The sequence below is a fragment of the Falco peregrinus genome, chromosome 1 (genome assembly GCF_023634155.1).
Source record: "Falco peregrinus isolate bFalPer1 chromosome 1, bFalPer1.pri, whole genome shotgun sequence".
Lineage (NCBI taxonomy): Eukaryota > Metazoa > Chordata > Aves > Falconiformes > Falconidae > Falco > Falco peregrinus.
Genome location: NC_073721.1, coordinates 101,589,076 through 101,606,463, shown reverse-complemented (window position 1 = coordinate 101,606,463; position 17,388 = coordinate 101,589,076). Strand labels below are relative to the sequence as shown.

The 17,388-nt window shown below is 44.9% G+C and overlaps 1 protein-coding gene across 3 annotated transcripts in view; it reads right to left on the bottom strand.

Moving 5' to 3' along the window:
* GPR132 (G protein-coupled receptor 132) overlaps positions 1-16,894 on the bottom strand; it is an 87,874-nt gene extending 70,980 nt beyond the window's left edge. Inside the window, exons 1-2 of one of the 3 annotated variants that reach the window (XR_003552795.2) lie at positions 16,561-16,894; positions 9,008-11,533 (exon numbers count right to left, since the gene is read on the bottom strand). The gene's annotated coding sequence lies outside the window, so the exon portion shown is untranslated. Of the gene's footprint in view, positions 1-9,007; positions 11,534-14,868; positions 15,432-16,560 lie in introns of those variants that run through there. The other 2 variants (XR_008747116.1, XM_027780959.2) reach the window with 2 other exon arrangements.
* Positions 16,895-17,388: the final 494 nt, after the last annotated feature.

Genomic DNA, 17,388 nt, shown 5'->3' with positions numbered 1-17,388 from the left:
AGGGAGATGCTTTGAAAGCAGCCCTTTGGGTTACAATAGCATGCCACCAATTACTGCAGTAGCGGGACAACTTTGTGGAGCATCATATTGGAAAAACGCATCCTGCTGGGTCTTGGGAAAGTCTTAATAAGGCAAATTGAAAGAGAGCAGATAGTGGGAGAGTTGCTGCCTGCATTTAGGACCTCAAGGGCATATCCCAAATTTGTTCCTGATCAAATCTGCACTGAACTATTTACTTTTTGAGGCACTAAGTCAACAGACATGCATCAAAACAAATTAAAACCATTTAAGATCAAGCTGCTAATGGTTAGAGCCACACAAAATAATGCAGGTTGTTAACCCCATAATAAGAAGCTCATTAAAATGTGAATTACCAATTAGGTTACTTAGGAGTTCCATTAGGAGAAACACAAGCAACAGAAAAACCACTGAATATTTGCCAGTTGCTGGGTGCAACACACTGTGAAGATCGATGGCCAGGGAGATGTGTCCAGCTGGCACAGACTGGCAGAATTGCCTAGGGCTGCAACACAACCAAACTGTCTTAAACCAGAAACAAGATCAAGTTCAAACCTCTCATGGACTTGACTTGGACCTTGAGGAGGAGCATTTTGTGCAGTGAGTACTGGAAGTTTCATGGGTGTTCAAGGTTATGAATACCAATGCTACCACTCACATTTGGGTTTAGATTGACATTTACCTTCCTTTGGCAAGCAACGCTTCCTTCAGGTCAAAACAAGCATATTTAAATACCCTCTGGACATGACAATCAGCCCCAAACTTACCAAAAGCTTTTTATGTTGTAGACTCTGACAAGAGGAACTTTTAATGGTACAACTAAAAGCAGCATGACCTTGCACTTAGGCATCCTCAAACTGCTTTGGAGAAGAGTTTTACTACTGATGTCTGTGCCCTGCATTTTACTATTTCACACAGCCCTAGGGTTTTAACTTATTCTTTCCAGGTACTACCATTTTTATGTCATCTGGAGGGAGCTGCCAGCCTCCCAGAGCTTATTTTGCTTTATATATGTAAAAATGTATTTTCCCCAACATACTGATAATGGCATACGCAGAGGAGACCTTTAAGCTTTATTTTGTTGCTGCAAAAAAGCAGCACAGTAACATGCTTATGTTGAAATCACTAGTTCCCAAATGGCATCCTTTCTGCTTTCCCACTTCAGTGGATTTCAGATATCACCAATCTGAAAAGCAGCAAGTGCACTGCCTGGCAGACAAGCTGAGGGTGTAGAAAGATGGAGACAGAATTGTGTATCAGCTCTGTTTCACTCATACACCTACCTCTCACAAACCCCAAACTTGAGTTGAATGGTCCAAACCAGGCTTTTAAAGGTATCAAGAATGGGACAGAGATTTAATTGTTTCTGACTTGAGAAAAATGCTTTAAAATTTTTTTCCAGATTTTCCCTTTTGAAGGCAGGGAAAGCCTCAGAGTTGCAGACACTTCTCCAGATGGGAGAAGGAAGAGGTAAGATGCTCCAGGAAAGGCTGGGGTGATGCCTGGGTGTGTGAGGAGGGGTCTATCACAGACACAGTTTCCTGAAGGTCTCTGAAAGCATCCAAAAGGGGCACTTGTTCCTCAGGCAAGGAGCCAGTGTTGACCCTGGGAGGGCAACAGCTGTGATAAACCCCCTTTTTTGGACACCTGAAGCTCTATACCTCAGGGACCTCACCACCCAGGAACATCCATTACTGTCAACCTAAATGACAGTCTTCCCACAACAACCGAACTTTCAGGAGGAGGTACATTTAGTCAACTAATTCACCTTCCACTTTGACAGCACCCATCTTTATCCATGCTTCAGCTTCATCACCTGACGTTCACTTTATGTTCTTGTTCAGTCCTTCTGGTTTTATTGGGGTAGCCAGATACTATCCGTGTTTCTAGTTAACTCAATAAATCCATCAAGGAACAGCTCGGCTGAGCATATTCCTTGTAGTACAGGCTGTGGCTGGCTGTGGGGCCAAAGAGCACTGAGGGGTATCTGTGGGCTCCCAGAGCACATGGGAACAGCTCCTGTACAGCTGAGCTGGGCTCCCCCCACAAAGCGATGAGAAACATCGCCAAGCTCTGTGGCATCTCCAGCTATACCCCAGCGCGGGTTTGTACTGCATTGCCTGGTGCTGGGGTGAGCTCAGCTGGGAAAGTGGCTTTTGCCGTACTGGAACACCACTCCTGCAGCTGGCACATGGTCTCTGCTTAGATCAGCTTACAGCCCCCATCAAGAGCTCTGCTCACAATGCTCAGTACTCATGGTACCAGCAGCCATCCCAAAGACAACTGGGCAAAATGAACCGAGGGTGGGGGAGAACACATAGGAGTTAGCTGCTCCATCCCAAAACTCCGTTAGTCTTGGACAGGAACACCCCCACCCCCAACATCCCATGGGGAACATCAGGGTGCGGAGATAAGAGACTGCACAAGGGACCACCAGCACGTGGTGACTCCAGGCAAGTACAAAGCCCTGCCAAAGCACCACTTTACCTGGGGGCACGAGGGTAATGTGTGTGTACTTCTTTTTGATATAACTAGATGGGCACTTCAAGGGGAGAAATTATTTGAGTGTGTCAGTAATATTTTTATGCAGCCCAAGGTGACCATTTGAAAGTCATTTAATAGGCAAAACTGTGCTTTGAGCAGGCAGCAAATCAAGGTAATCTCATTCAACAAAATCACAAAGAACAGCAGAAGTATTAAATCAGTATGGTCGTATATTTACAGTGAATAATTTAAGCAGCGCCAGGGTTGAAGCCAAAAAGATTTGCTTTAATGCTTTCAATTTAGCTCGGTTTTCAGAACCACTTAAAATGGTAAATTATGTTTTATCCCACCGGTCTTACAGAAACATAGTCCCTCCTATCGTGACTTTGGAAAGGATATTTGCCCTAAAAATTGAGTGGAGACAGGTCCTGTTCTCTTTCCTCTTCCCCAAGATGTTAACTTCTACCAGTGTGACTTACTGATAAAACAGGTGACTTTACTAACATTGTTCAAGAAAGCATTAAAAAGATGTTAAGCATATTTTAAACTAGAAGTGTGCTATAATCTCAGCTGGTATAGACTGACGTATTTCCAATGGTATAATGGACCTATGCCAATTTACATCAGCTGGCCACAGCATAAGATGTTGAAACCAATTGGAAAAACTCATCTGATATTTAAAAGCAACATATGGGAGCAGCAGAGACTCCAGGAAGACACTCCATTTAGGATATTTTGAAAACAAAATATATCCTACTGTAGTGTGGAAGGAGGTGTATTAACTTGTATCTTTTTCCTATGGGCAGTAATCATAATTTCAATTTTATTAGTATCACTTCCCATCTTACTCAACACTCGCTGTCATGGCCTTTTGGGGCAAATGAGTAGCAAGTGAATGTTGCATTGCCAGATGTGTGTTTAAGGAAAACAAATTTCAAATGAACTAACAGAAATGCTCACCCTGGTAGGACTTGCTTTTGCAACTCATGCTACTGGTCATAAAGAATATGTGTGAATAAGATGTAGAGATTCAAATGGCTACCAAATCTGAAGAAACTAGTATTCAGTGGCCACAGAGGTTACACTTGGCAAATAGACTGTTCCCTGTGAGTTGTCCCATCTGTCTGTGGGAATGAAGTAATGAACATGCTCAGCACACTCCTATTCAGCAAAGTATCCTCAAAAGGACTTCAAAATAACCTGGACAACTTCACTCAGCCAGGGTCTGTCTCGCCTTCGGTTTACGTGAGTGTTCAATCTGCAGGCTTGCTGGTGCTCAAACGCACACAGTGCTGTTTGCGGAACAGACACTATGAGAGGATGACACAGACAAACATGGGAAAAGCGTCTGTTTTCTCACTCTTCCTTGGCAGCAGATTTAAGAGCACAGTGCATATTTTGTATTGATTCAGCATTTGACTACCTAAAAACCCATAAATCAATATTTCCAACTCTGTTTCCCTTACATCCTTTTACTTCTTTAAAGAAGCTGCAGTGAGGAAAGCCTTATTGTAAAGATCAATCTCACCTATAAATGCAAAGTAAAACTGTGATTTTTGTTATAAAACATGAGCCTGCTCTTGCGACAGAGTTTATGAAGGAGTCCTAACTTAGACTCTGAAAAATTCAGATGGGGCATAATGTTAAAGGGTGTTTCATCAAGAGAAGTAACACTGAGGCAGTCCAAAATTCAGCACATCTTCCCCAGCTTGACTGAAAATCTCATGCTTTACCAATATACTCAGCACTTCTACACACTGAGCCCATCACGGAGCTGCTCCAAACCCCACAGATCACAGTGTGCTTTGTGCCAGGTCACTTACGACTGTTAAGAACAGAAACGCAAAGTGACATGTATTGAACACAGATTGAAAGTGGCATATCAATACTGCCACGAACTCCTGGTTTGCAAACACTGACAGCTCGCCTTCCATCCCATTTATTAAAATAAATTCATACAGGCATGGGTAGGAAACATGGAACCTGAAATTTTAAACTTTCCTTCCCTGTTAGCTGGCAAGAGGGGACAGGGGAGAATCAATCTCAGAGACATCTACAACTCAACCCCTGCAGACGGTTGGATACAAGGGAACACAGCAGATACCTAAGCAGGTACTTTAGGCTTCTGTTTATGGACTCGAAAGCTATCTATGACCTTGTGGGGATGGTTTGGGTGGAAGGACCTTGATCACTATCAGGCTGTCTCCTTGTAACTGCATAAATTCCAGGGCAGTTGATCACCCTGAAGCAAATGGGTGCAGGGGCAGTTATGTGTGAACCCCTTTGCACCCTGGCACAGCTTTTTTTTCTTACCAGATTGTCACACTGTGATAAGATCTCTGACAAGAAGGTTTAATTACTCTGCCTGGTTGGCAACACTGGTGATTCTTCATGCTCTTATAATGACCACACAGAAGAACCACATGAAGAATTGGTCTGCAGAGTTATTTCTCCAATGACTAGGATGCCTATCACAGATTAAGCTCCTGACTTTCAAGCATCTGAGATTGTATGAGATGACCTGGGGCCTGGAGCATCCTCAGACGATTTGGAGAACAAGCCAAACAAACCCAGCCTGGAAGCAGAACCTGTTCACCACCATCACAGCACTGACTCAGTCCCACAGCATACAAATGCTGCACTCTTAGCCTTAGACTGGTAAAAACCATTAAAGTTAAAAGGTAAATCATATGTATTATGTACAACAAAATGACTGGTTTATACCATTATGTTTTGATTTCCTCAGGAAAACTAAGACAATTAAAGGCAGGAAGGAAGATCATAAATTTGAAAGAAGACAAGGGGATAACCACTCACCTAAATAGGAAGCTTTAAATAGTCTTTCATTGACTCACCATGATCTGGAAAACAGTATCCCTTAAGCTTTTACTCTTGCTTGTAAAACATAAAATAGGTATTATACTACGAATTAAAACAGGCTTGCGTGGTAATCTGTACCCAAACCAATCAAATACCTATGTTAGTTTTAATTACATATATTATCCTTTCACGGCATAGATTCATAGTAAATAATAGCTAGTTCTGGGAGCCATTCTATGAAAATGAAGAGTTAGTCGTCAGCCTTTCAGTCACGATACACTCTCCATTACAAGATATGTGCCTTCATAAACCACCCAGCCTCTAACACATTGCCCACGTCTAGACAGATATATATGTTTCTTTAAACCAGAGAGACAGACCCATGTAATATCTAGTTAGCGGTGCTCTACAACAGTTGTTTTCTCTAATAGTCTTCCTTTGTATAAAAGAATATGGTGGGACAGCTGATATTAATATAAATAACAATACTGTATGTGTCCTCAATCAAGATGAGGTGTTCCACTATGCAGGGGGTTGTACATCTTTATAGGAAATCTTTCTCCATCTCCCTCCATTATTTAATAGATAAGATAGAAAAAGTGTGGAGAAAGGTAGTATTATCGTTATCTCCTGATAGGGAACTGCTGGACACAAGGGTAGGAGTAATTAGTGACTTGGGTTCAGGAAGTCTGGGCTGGAACTAGAAACTGACCTCAGACTAACTTGTCTCACCATCTCAGCGATGAGTCTGCACTTCCTCTCGTTTAGTAACACTGAAGTGGTGTGCAATTTAAAGATTAGACAATATAACATTTCCTTTGAAAGTATAATATTAATTTTGGGTCCTTGATTACTAGTCCCAAATCCATCAATTGTTCACATATCTGTGTATTCCCTTTGTGATTGTTTCTCTGAAACAATACTTATGTAAATGCCACGTTGCCCACTCAGAATGGCAGCCCTGGAGCCTTGGGATGCCCCTGACAAACTATTGTTGACAGCTCAGAGTTACTGTACATGCATGGCTTTTCCCTGATAACCATGCTCAAAATGCAGCAAACTCAGCCAGCATTGAGCAAGATGGTGCCTTACTACGGCTTATATGCAGCCAAAACACACTTCTCAAACCAGCACGGTAACCAGAGATGAGCAGATCCCAAATATTTTGATAGGCAGAACCCCATAAAACATCAAGTTAGAAACTCAGCAGCCCACAGACACCCATGACTTCAGCGGCTGCTTCTACCTGTATCTAAGCAGCAACCCACATGAGTCAAGTGGTGGGAGTGAATTTCTCATTCCCTTCCTTCAGAGCTTCCGTTAGTGTGGCTGCATTCGCTGTTACGGGCACTCGAGTGATGCCGTATGATTATAATGTGCTGTCACCCTCCCAAACATGTAGGTGGATTTCATATTGCTTACATATAGCAAAATCCTTTCCACTGAGAAGAACTGCCAGGAATTCCTTAGCCTACTGTGAGCAGCACTGCCTCAGCGGAGAGGTGAAGAGCTGCCACTTCTGATGGAAGATCCGATAAAAATGAGGAGTGTCTCTACTGGGTGCAGATTCAAGAGCAGAGGGCCTGCTGCAGATACACCCTGCTGCAGGCTCCCGAAAGCCTCGTGTTAATAAAGGCTTGGAGATGACGTGTGAAAATGAATTTTCTAACTGGCCATGCACTCTTTGAGGTTTCTGGATCATAACTTGCACTGTGAATCCCAGCCAGGGGTCAGTGGGCAGCCAACACAGAGAAATGGGGGCACTGGTAGAACGAGTGATCCAGCAGTTTTGTAAGGCTGACCATGAAATTCCCAGTAGGTCCTCTCATCTTTTCCCATATTGGCCAGTGCTGTCCACAGAGGAAGCAGAGACACTAAGGGATGATGGACAAAACTTGGATTCAAGTGTGGCATTAATATGTCTATGGTGACAGTCTAGTTGAGGTTGTGAGCTAACAGGAGTTAAGTCCCTGAGGTATAGCATAGCTTTCTCCCAGTTCCCACGTGGAAGAACCATGGTATCTACCACAGGGATATTGAGAAAGAGGTGAGTTTTCTCTCTCCTCTGGCCCACATCGATTAGTCTCCAAGAAAGGAGAACAAATAGCCCGTTGGCAAACGACATTGCAGTCCTCATGCTGGGACGGGGCTACTCCACATGATAATTCATGTCCTTTCCTTTACCTACCATCCATACGTTTGCTTTGCCCACCCCTGGCTGTACACACCTGGAGCGATCTAACCCCATGCACCTGGGATTTTCCACCTCTTCTGCAGTGACTTTCCTTCCACCTGCCATAACACTTTTCCCCCCGTATTCAAGCTCTGATGATTTTGCTTCCATTTTCACATCTACCGGCCCAAGGAACTCTGCTGCAAATTTGTCTATCAACATGGCATGAACCCAGAGGCAGCCAACTGGTGACTTCATGTAGGTGGAGGACCAAACACAGGACTAGCGTGTATGGTGGTTTTAAATCCTAATCTTCTGGACAGTGGAGCCCTTTCCAAGACAATCCTGTTGGAGATCTTGTCAAGTCATCAGATTACCCCCTTTCCCAGTCTGAGTGTGGCCCTGTGCGTGCAGCCCCACCACTGCTAACTGATGAGCCCTGGGTCTCCCTCCCACTCAGCAGCATTCTTTCATGGTAGGGTTTGTCTCTGTATCAGACTATACTTGCTGCCTCCCATTTTTTTCCAGGCTATGTATGTGTTTATTTCCTTTGATCTTCCTAGTAAATAGGTCATTCCTTCCACCCTCTTGTCTATACCAGTTAATCTATAACATCACCTGTTTGCCTGCACTCTTTTCAGTAGGCTCTGCCCCATGTGGTATTCCTATTAGCATTTCAAAAGTGGATTGATCTGGGTTTTTTTAATGAATTATCAGTTGTAGTTTTCTATCAACATTTGCATCCAAGGGTCTTTTCTGGATTACTGCTCTCCACAGGCTCTGACTTACTGTTTTGACCTCTCCTCAGTGAGTGTTGTTACCCTGTGGATGTTTCTGCACTTAGATTTGTTCAATTTCTTGCTGTTCCCACTATGTCCCACTCTTCATTTATTGAAATCCCTTTAGGATGATGCTTCTAATAAATTATTTGCAATTCACGCTCCAGCTGGGTGTTTTCTTTGAATTTGATTGGTGTATTTTTTTTCTCCTTCCTTGATGCTACTGCAGATGAGTATAATGTCCAACACAGCAGGAGTCCCTGAGGATCCCACCACGGCAATATTTACAAGCATTATCCACTTTCTGTTGTAGGGGCTGATTTTAATTTCTTTCATTGTTATTCCCCCTACATTGTATCCACCCTACATCTTTCTTATTCTGCTTTGGGCCCAGTCCAACCACTGTTAAAGTCGAGTGCATCTGCATGGAATCCTTTAGGGATGCATCAGGATCTACGGGAATATTCTGTCTGAAGAAACTGAATAGAATTACTGAAATCAAGGAGCTCTCTGCAGGAAAGCTCTCTGTACAACCAGTTGTCTTGTCAATGAGTGAAACCCTTCAGGGCAAATTTACTGAGCAACTCAAGGGACTGTATCCCCTTCCTCCTCCTGCCAGCACGTCCCACTATGGTGTATACTCCATCCCACATGACGGATAAGCAGCTGCTTATTTTTCATTCTCCCCACCCAACACCCCCCCCCCCCCGGTGTTTTCCTCCTCCCATAAACATTGTGAACATAATGTGGCTGTAGAGTCTACCACTTGGATGCAACTGCTTCTCTTAATGTGACTTGTCTTTGTGTGTAACACGTATTTGTTTTGTTCTTCCTGCAGAACAACTACTAGTAGTTTCTGATTATTAGAGACCAAGTTTCACCTGGAAAGGATGTGAAGTTAATTGAACTGTAATTCCCCTTTTGGAAAAGAAGCATGATATTTTCCCTCTGCCAGTCATCAGGGCTTCCTCAGCTCTTCAGGAGCACTTGAATATAATGGATAATGGGCCTAAGAGTTTTTCAGCTAATTCCTTTAATACCCTTGGGTATGTACCATCTGGCCTTCTGTGCCGATTTGAATGCATTGTGCTCTTAATATTTCTTTGCTGTTTCTTTAATGATTTTGCTAACTTTTAGCTCTCAGCTTCTTGGCTTTCCTTTGATTGCTCATTGCACATAATGTTTTTAAAGGAAATCTAGAAAACTGAAATAAATGATGATTTTTTCAGTTAACCGTATCCATAGCAGAAATGAACTCACTTTTAAAATTCACCTTTCATCAAGAAGCATTGGGTCTTACAGGTCTGAGCTGCAACTGTTATCTTTTACCCCATCCAAGCAAGGCTGCATCTACAGAACATTTTCTGCTATTTAAAAGGTCCCCTGACAGCATGGTTTTATGGAAGGCAGGTCCTGCTTGATGAACCTGATCTCCTTCTATGATATGATGACCCAACTAGTGGATGAGGGAAAGGATGTGGATTTTGTCTCCCTGGACCTTAGTAAAGCCTTTGACACTGTCTCCCACAGCATTCTCCTGGAGAAACTGACTGCTCATGGCTTGGACAGGTGTAGTCTTCAGTGGGTAGAAGCTGTTGGATGGCCAAGCCCCAGGAGTGGTGGTGAATGGAGTTACATCCAGCTGGTGGCCGGTCACAAGTGGTGTTCCCCAGGGCTCAGTGCTGGGGCCAGTCCTGTTTAATGTCTTATCGATCATCTGGATAAGGCCATCAAGTGCACCCTCAGTAAGTTTGGAGAGGACAGCAAGTTGGAAGGCAGTGTTGATCTGCTTGAGGGCAGGGGGCTCTGCAGGGGGATCTGGGCAGGCTGGCCCGATGGGCCAAGGCCAATTGTACTAGGTTCAACAAAGCTCAGTGCCTGGCCCCATGCTTGGGTCACAACCACCCCATGCAATGCTACAGGCTTGGGGAATAGTGGCTGGAAAGCTGCCTGGTGGAAAAGGACCTGGGGGTTCTGATTGACAGTTGGCTGAATATGAGCCAGTGGTCTGCCCAGGTGGCCAAGGAGGCCAGTAGCATCCTGGCTTGTATTCACAACAGTGTGAGCAGCAGGACTGTGGTGACTGTCCTGCTATTCTTGGCACTGGTGGGGCCACACCTCAAATACTGGGTTCAGTTTTGGGCCCCTCACTACAAGAAAGACATTGAGGTGCTGGAACATGTCCAGAGACGGGCAACAAAGCTGGTGAAGGGTCTGGAACATAAACCTTATGAGGAGTGGCTGAGGGGAGTGGGGTGGTTTAGCCTGGAGAAAAGGAGGCTCAGGAGGGACCTTCTCACTCTCTACAGCTGCCTGAAAGGAGGCTGTAGGCAGGTGGGGGTCCATCTCTTCTCCCAGATAACAAGCAACAGGACAAGAGGAAATGGCCTCGAGTTGGGCCAGGGGAGGTTTAGATTAGATATTAGGAAAAAAGGTTTCAGTAGAAGGGTGGTCAAACATTATAACAGGCTGCCCAGGGAGGTGGTGGAATCACCAACCCTGGAGCTGTTTAAAAACATGTAGATGTGGTGCTTAGGGAAATGGTTTAGTGGTAGACTTGGCAGTCCTGGTTTAAAGGTTGGACTTGATGATTGTAAAGGTCTTTTCCAATCTAAATGATTCTATGATATTATGCAAGAGAATTTTCTCTTAGTCTAAGACCCTATCCAAGTCTTGTCTATTCCATACTGGTAAGGAATTTTCCCTTCTTCCCATTTTCTTTCTCACCAAGCACATATATGTGACCCTGCCTAGATCCATCTGATACTTGTAGACTCATGCATGCTATTTTCTTATCTCTTCACCAGCTTATATCTAAGCATCACTTAATCTTCATAAATCAAACCCACACCAAATGATCTGATCATGTCTCTACTCTTCTTTGAGGCCTCTGATTTTACAGTGTTTGGCATTGAGATGCAAGAAATCAACAGCAATGTTCCAGCTGTATGTAAGCCAGGCCAATTATTATGATGCCCACTGAGAATGGCATGGGTCTTTCGCAATGCAAGCTGGCTGCCAAAAGCTACATGTAGATTGTCCTCCTGTAACTCTTCTAGCCTTTCCTTAAGTGGCGTGCTCCCAGGATGATTTGGATGTGAATAATTGCCTGTACAATTCGCCAAGGATGGAGGGGGACAGTCTCCTTATCTCTTGCTTTCGGGTGGTGCCAGATGGGAAAGCTCCTGTCTTATCTCAGGTCATGCTCACCAAACGGACTACACCGGAGCTGCTCTGCACTTCTGACTTTCCTCAGCTCCTGCGTGGGTGGGGAGACAGGAGCAAATCAGTTCAGCCTCCTGATCCCTGCCACCTTTGATGACATTGATACTGTTGGCTGAGGGCATTCCCAAGGCTGCTGTCAGGACCAGGCTTGCCTGCCTCCTGCATGGCACACACCCTGAGCACAGCCATGGAGTGCCATGGAGGGGCACATGAGCCCTGCGCACCTCTTCAGCCCCCACACACAGCGCCCTGGTAGAGATGTGGGGAGCCCCCGGGCCCTGTGCACAACATTAGTGAGAAGACTTTTGGGTAGCAGACAGCCTGAATGGCCTTCAGGCCTTTCCAGAGGCTGCTTTCAGTGCAATACATACATCAGCTTCAAGCCTGGTAGTTGTGGTTGCCTTACCTTCACCCTGAATCTGGAAAATTGTCATGCCATGGTCTCCAGCACTCCATTTCTTTGGCACGTCCAGTGAGGTGGTATCTAGGTATGGACTAGTCCATGCCTGTCAAAATGCTGGATGGGAGGCAGAGCAGGATAAGACACTGGATAACTTCCCTGAGCCTTCAGGCTCCAGAGAAAAAATGACCCCTTTTTTCTCCTGAAAAATGAAAGAATTTCAGAGACAATAAACAAAGGGCTGCATTAAAACCTCTGTTTGCAGGAGATTGTGAAGATTTCAGTGATACCATACTGCCCTGCAGGAAGAGGGATTAAGGGTGTTACAGGACAGATTTACAAACCCTGGAGAAAGTAAGCATCCAATGGAAATCTTTGGCAATCCCCTTCCCTTCCTCTTCTGAGTCTCACCCTGGCTTCTGGTAACACTTAGAACAAAACCACCAGCTCTTGCTTATTTTAATGTGTTCTCTATTTTGCCCTGAACCCAAATGAAACTTCAAAGGTCTGGCTCAAGCATTTGCAAGTAAAAATAGCTCTAAAGCCAATATATTTAAGGCCCTTGAATGATATCTCTGTAATAATTCATCCTAAGACCATGAGAGGGGAATGATGTTGTTTGTTAAAGGAATGTGCGTTGTGCTGATAGTGGGCAGTACTGACATGTGAAGAGCAATGAGTGATACTGCAAAATGAAAGGAAGGTGAGAAAAGGGGCATGAAGACTGCATTGCACTGTATTGTGGATGAGGAGCAAAATATATTTAAGATAAAAGCCAGTTCTGAGCTGCCTTTATTTTCTCTTCCAATCTGATCCTTCTCTTCCCTCCTTAGAAATTTAGGTTTGAACATGTCTCTCTTGGTGCACAAGAGTACAGTAAACATTGGTACATCCGTGGTACACAGGAGCATGACCCTTTCTCTCCCATATAGTAATGCTATTTGTTTATTACCATACAGGACTCATTTATTCTCTGTGGCTTGCCTATTTCTAAAGTAGATAAATCAAGGCTATAAAAGCATCAGCCACATCCCATGTAGTCCCTTTGTATCAGCCTTTTGTCTTCATTGCTCTGCATTTGAACAAAACACTGTGCTTTCTACTCTCTGTCACTACAAACTTCTGCCTGAAATTCTTTTGCTTCACAAGTAAAGTTTTCTCTTTCCATCTTCTAGTAGCAAGGTAAATGCACTTTGCAGTCATCATGCCTTTACATCTGCACTTTCCCACTGAAGCCTGGGCAAGGATAGCTCAAGCTACTGCAATAACATTACCACGTGGGATTTTCTGGAAGAGATCAGTGTAAATCCTGTCTTCCTCTGATCTGATGTTTTTCATCACCATTTTTCAGCAAATGGTTCCTAAACACAACATTTCTAATTAGTCTTTCTCAGATACAATGGCAGGGGGGCACAGGGTATTCCACAAGCTCCTGCCCATCTTGACAGACCATTTACGAAATCTCTTGGGTTGTGAAGGAGGCTTTGTTTAACAGGATGGTACTCAAAAGAAGTTGGAACGTATACTTGATTTTAAGCACACATACCCTTCAAAGGCTGCTACATAAAGAAACCCACTGAAGTGAGTAGATCCTTATGGCTCATCAGTGAGGAACATGAACAGGAACATATGGAGCAGATGCAGGTTTCAAACCACTGCCTGTGAGCACTACAGTTGATCCTCCTTAGCTGGGCCTGAGAAAAGGAGGATAATGGGTCAAAAATGGCCAAATACAAAAGGGCAAATGCTGGAGGGTGTGAAAAACACAGACCTATCCCTTGCAGCCCTCAAGGCTGCTGTATTATCATGGGGGCTTGCTGCCTTTATTTAAGCAGGACGAACAAGATAAAAGGAGCTTGTTAGTGTTGGATGCTGAGGCAGTGTTTAAGACATCCCTGACTTACAGCTCGCAAGCTGGGGCTTGTTTTGCAAGTTCAGTCCCTGTTCAGATAGGATCAGGGAATGTCTCTGGGCTGGATTGCGAAGGAAGCAGTCTTGCCAAATATGCTCTGCCCACAGCACTGTCCAGACCCGTCAGATGATATTTCTTCTAATTTTACTAATGTATGCTTGGCCTCAGTTCCATGCTACCTGGGGCTACAGCCGTAATAAAAACATGGCACACATGCTGTGGGTGGGTGCATGCAGCTGGTGGGAGTTGAGGCACGTGAAAACGAAAAACAAAAACCTTTTCTTAATTGCAGCACAGAAGTCAAGAAAAAATATTCTTCTGATTCCCTGACTTCTCCCTCTCTTTATGGCACACCCTCATCCATAGTCCTGTCAGTTGCCAGAGAAGATGACAACAAGTTTCTTCCATACGTAGGTTGCTCCATACCCTGAGCAATGCTTAGATTTTCAGGCAGAAGTGGGCTTGTATGCCACACACAGCTTGTGTTCAGGTGTGGCTCCTATGCTAGAACCATCCCACGTACTCATATTGTGGGTTACACTGGTGAATTGGGTGTTGGTGGTTTAATCCCTACCTGAGGACGAAGCTGTCAGGCGACTGTCCTGCCATGGTCATGTAGGACAGCCACTCCTGGGATGGAGGGAAAGAGCGCTAGGCACACATTTGTCTCCTACCCATGAGCTGCTTCTCTGGGGGAATGTGGGTTGTATTGCAGCTCTGCGCTGTGGGAAAATGTCACTAAGCAGCTCACGGACTTAGAAAAGCTGGACTTCTTTGGGGCCGTGAGCCCTCCTGAGTATGCAACTTCACTATTGTGTCTGTAGAAAAGAAATTAAAACTGAGGTCGAAGAGAAGGTATGGGCTTGATGGGAAAAAGCAATGCTAGTACTAGGATCTGTGGGACTTGTTAGTGAGGGGACATGGGGAACCTATTGACTTTAACCAAGGAACAGTGCTGAGCCTGGGACCAGACCTCCCGTTGTTTCTGGGTCAGGTGTGCTGCTTCAGTGAGGGTGTTTGCCCTGGGGGCACATCCCCCCAGCTACCAGAACTGACTCTCACCCTGAAAAGGAAGGGGCAGAGAGGAACTCCTTGATGCAGCCCTTGTGTCTGCTTTCAGGATGTAAACAGGCATTAGAGGGATACTCCATCAAAGGACCAGAACATGCTGAGGTACAAATATCATGCTCACCACTGGAACTGGCCAGCCATTGCGGCTCTTGATCTCCCTGCCACATTGCCCCACTAACATGTACTCCTGACACCACTTGTTAGGAGCCACCTTGTTCTCCGATGGCTTTTCCCACTGGAATCTCTTTCAGAAAGAATCAGCATGGATTAGAGAAACCCATGGGTAGTGTGGAGAAGGCAGTTTATGTGCTGGGAAATTTGAGATTTTTATGGACCTGTAGAAGATTCAAGCTTCTGACATTAGACTGAATCCTTGTTTCCGAGCTTCAAGTGAGCATTGCAGATATCAGGAGTGTTTTCAGTCCAAAAATTTACATTCATCACACATAGCACAGTCTATTTGTGTCAATTTTCAACAACAGCATTTTATTTACTGGCATTATTTTTTGCTGGCTGATGTTCAACAACTCCACTTGCTGATGCCCAACCCTGCAGGATGATATGCAAGTAAAGATGGTGCAAGAAACAGAAAACAGTCACTTCCTTCTTCCACTTCTTCTTCTGATAGATTTCACACAGTTGGTATATTAATGATTGCTTTTTTTCACTGGTCTGTGCTGTCATTTGTCTCAGATACCTTGAAAACACTTGCCCAAGCAACATGCTGTCACATCAGAAGGAGTTTCTTTTCCTCACTCTCTCTGGGGGAACCTCCACCCCTCTCTAGGCGAAACACATGAGATGCTATGGCTTAAAATTTATGGAGCCTGATTTAAAAGCCAGGACATCTCCTGGTCTCAAGGGAAGGGAAATGACCCTTGGCTTATTTTGCAGTCACTCCTTTTCAGAGAAGGAAGTGCTAATAAACGCTCACTTGAGGCACAGCAGTTCAGGACAAACAAAGGCCAAAAAGCAGCCTCATGATTGCTGTGACTGGGAATAAAGAGGAGCCAAGGAGAACACGTGAGAAGTTTCCATTGTGAGTGGTGCTCTGTGAGCAACACACATCAGCACTGAGGATAATGTCTGAGGTGGGAGCTATTGAACATCCAGAGCTGCCCTTGGGGGTTGCTTCCCCTCCCAGAGCAGCTCAGCTGGAGCCTGTTGCAGGAGCTGGGCAGTAGGGACAGGTCAGTGGCTGTACCAGGGGAGGGGAGGCAGAAAGGAGAGGCAGCATAGGGAAAAGAATGTGTAAAAAATGCCGCAGATGTCAATGGGAGTTAGACATGGGAAGAGTACACTGCACACCCTGCAGATGTGTGAGTGCTTGAGCAGTTTGAGAACAGCTCTGCAAGCCAGTCACGCTCACCCAGGGGAAACCTCAGGTGAAATTTCAAAGCACAGCATCCCCAGGCTCTCAGAAGCCCTCCTGGAGGTATCAGGGCACTTGCTCCAACTGCACCGAGCACCTTCCCCTCATGAGGAGCCTTCCCACAGGCTCCCTGGTGGGGACCTGTCCCCTTGGGTGAGCCACCTGCGAGTGGCCCAGCCCTTGGTCCCCCTCTGTGCACCCCAAAACTGACCATGCTCCATGTCCCGCAGGGCACCACACACACAGCAACACGAACCCAATGCATGATGCAGGTGGAAGTCAGAAGGGGCCATTAGTTTGTCTTACCTGGCTTGGCAATCACAGACCATCAGATTTCACCCAAGTACTGGGTCTGGTGACTTGATTAGGCAAAACATCTTGATCGTCTCAAGGCTACAGGATCTCAGCCAAAAGTCTGGGAACAGGATAGACTGATCCTGCTGGTGTCTGGTGCCATGTCAGTGGCAGAGGAGGGCTTGGGTGAGCTGTGCCTCCATGATACCAGCAGGCAACTAGCAACCCACTACTGCAGAGGAAGGCAAAAAGAATCCAGGTCCTTGCTCTCTGATCTGAGTTAAAAACAGTTTTGAAGCTCAAACACAGTAATCACTTATGACCCTCAGCAAGTTAGAGTCAGGAGTCAAAAGGGGATGTGGCAACTTCCATGTACAACTGTTGCACCACTTTTTTTGTTGCACTTCCACTTCTTGCTCAAGCACAGTCCACAATCTTCTGGGCAGAAATCTCCAGTGTTATACCAAACAACAGTTCAGAGCGATAGTGTATAACATCCTCATTAGGAACTGTCCATAGGTCCCAAACAATGTGCAAAATGAATGTAAGTAATTTCTTAATGAAAGACTTGATGCACACAAAAGCTTGTGCGTGCCATTTGAATACTATAAATAGCTTATTAGAAAATCAGTTATCAGCCAGTAAACCTAGCAGTCTTCAATAATCAATTCTTTTGTGGTCCTGATTTGTAAGTCCTTTTCTTGTTGTTACATACTTTGAAGTCTCTGAGGGGATTTGCTGCCTTGTATGTTTGTAAACACACATTCCCACCAGATCTTTCAGAGATGCCCTTCAGTAGTGTGCCCATCTTACAAGAGTGAGGGAATGGCAGCACCTTAG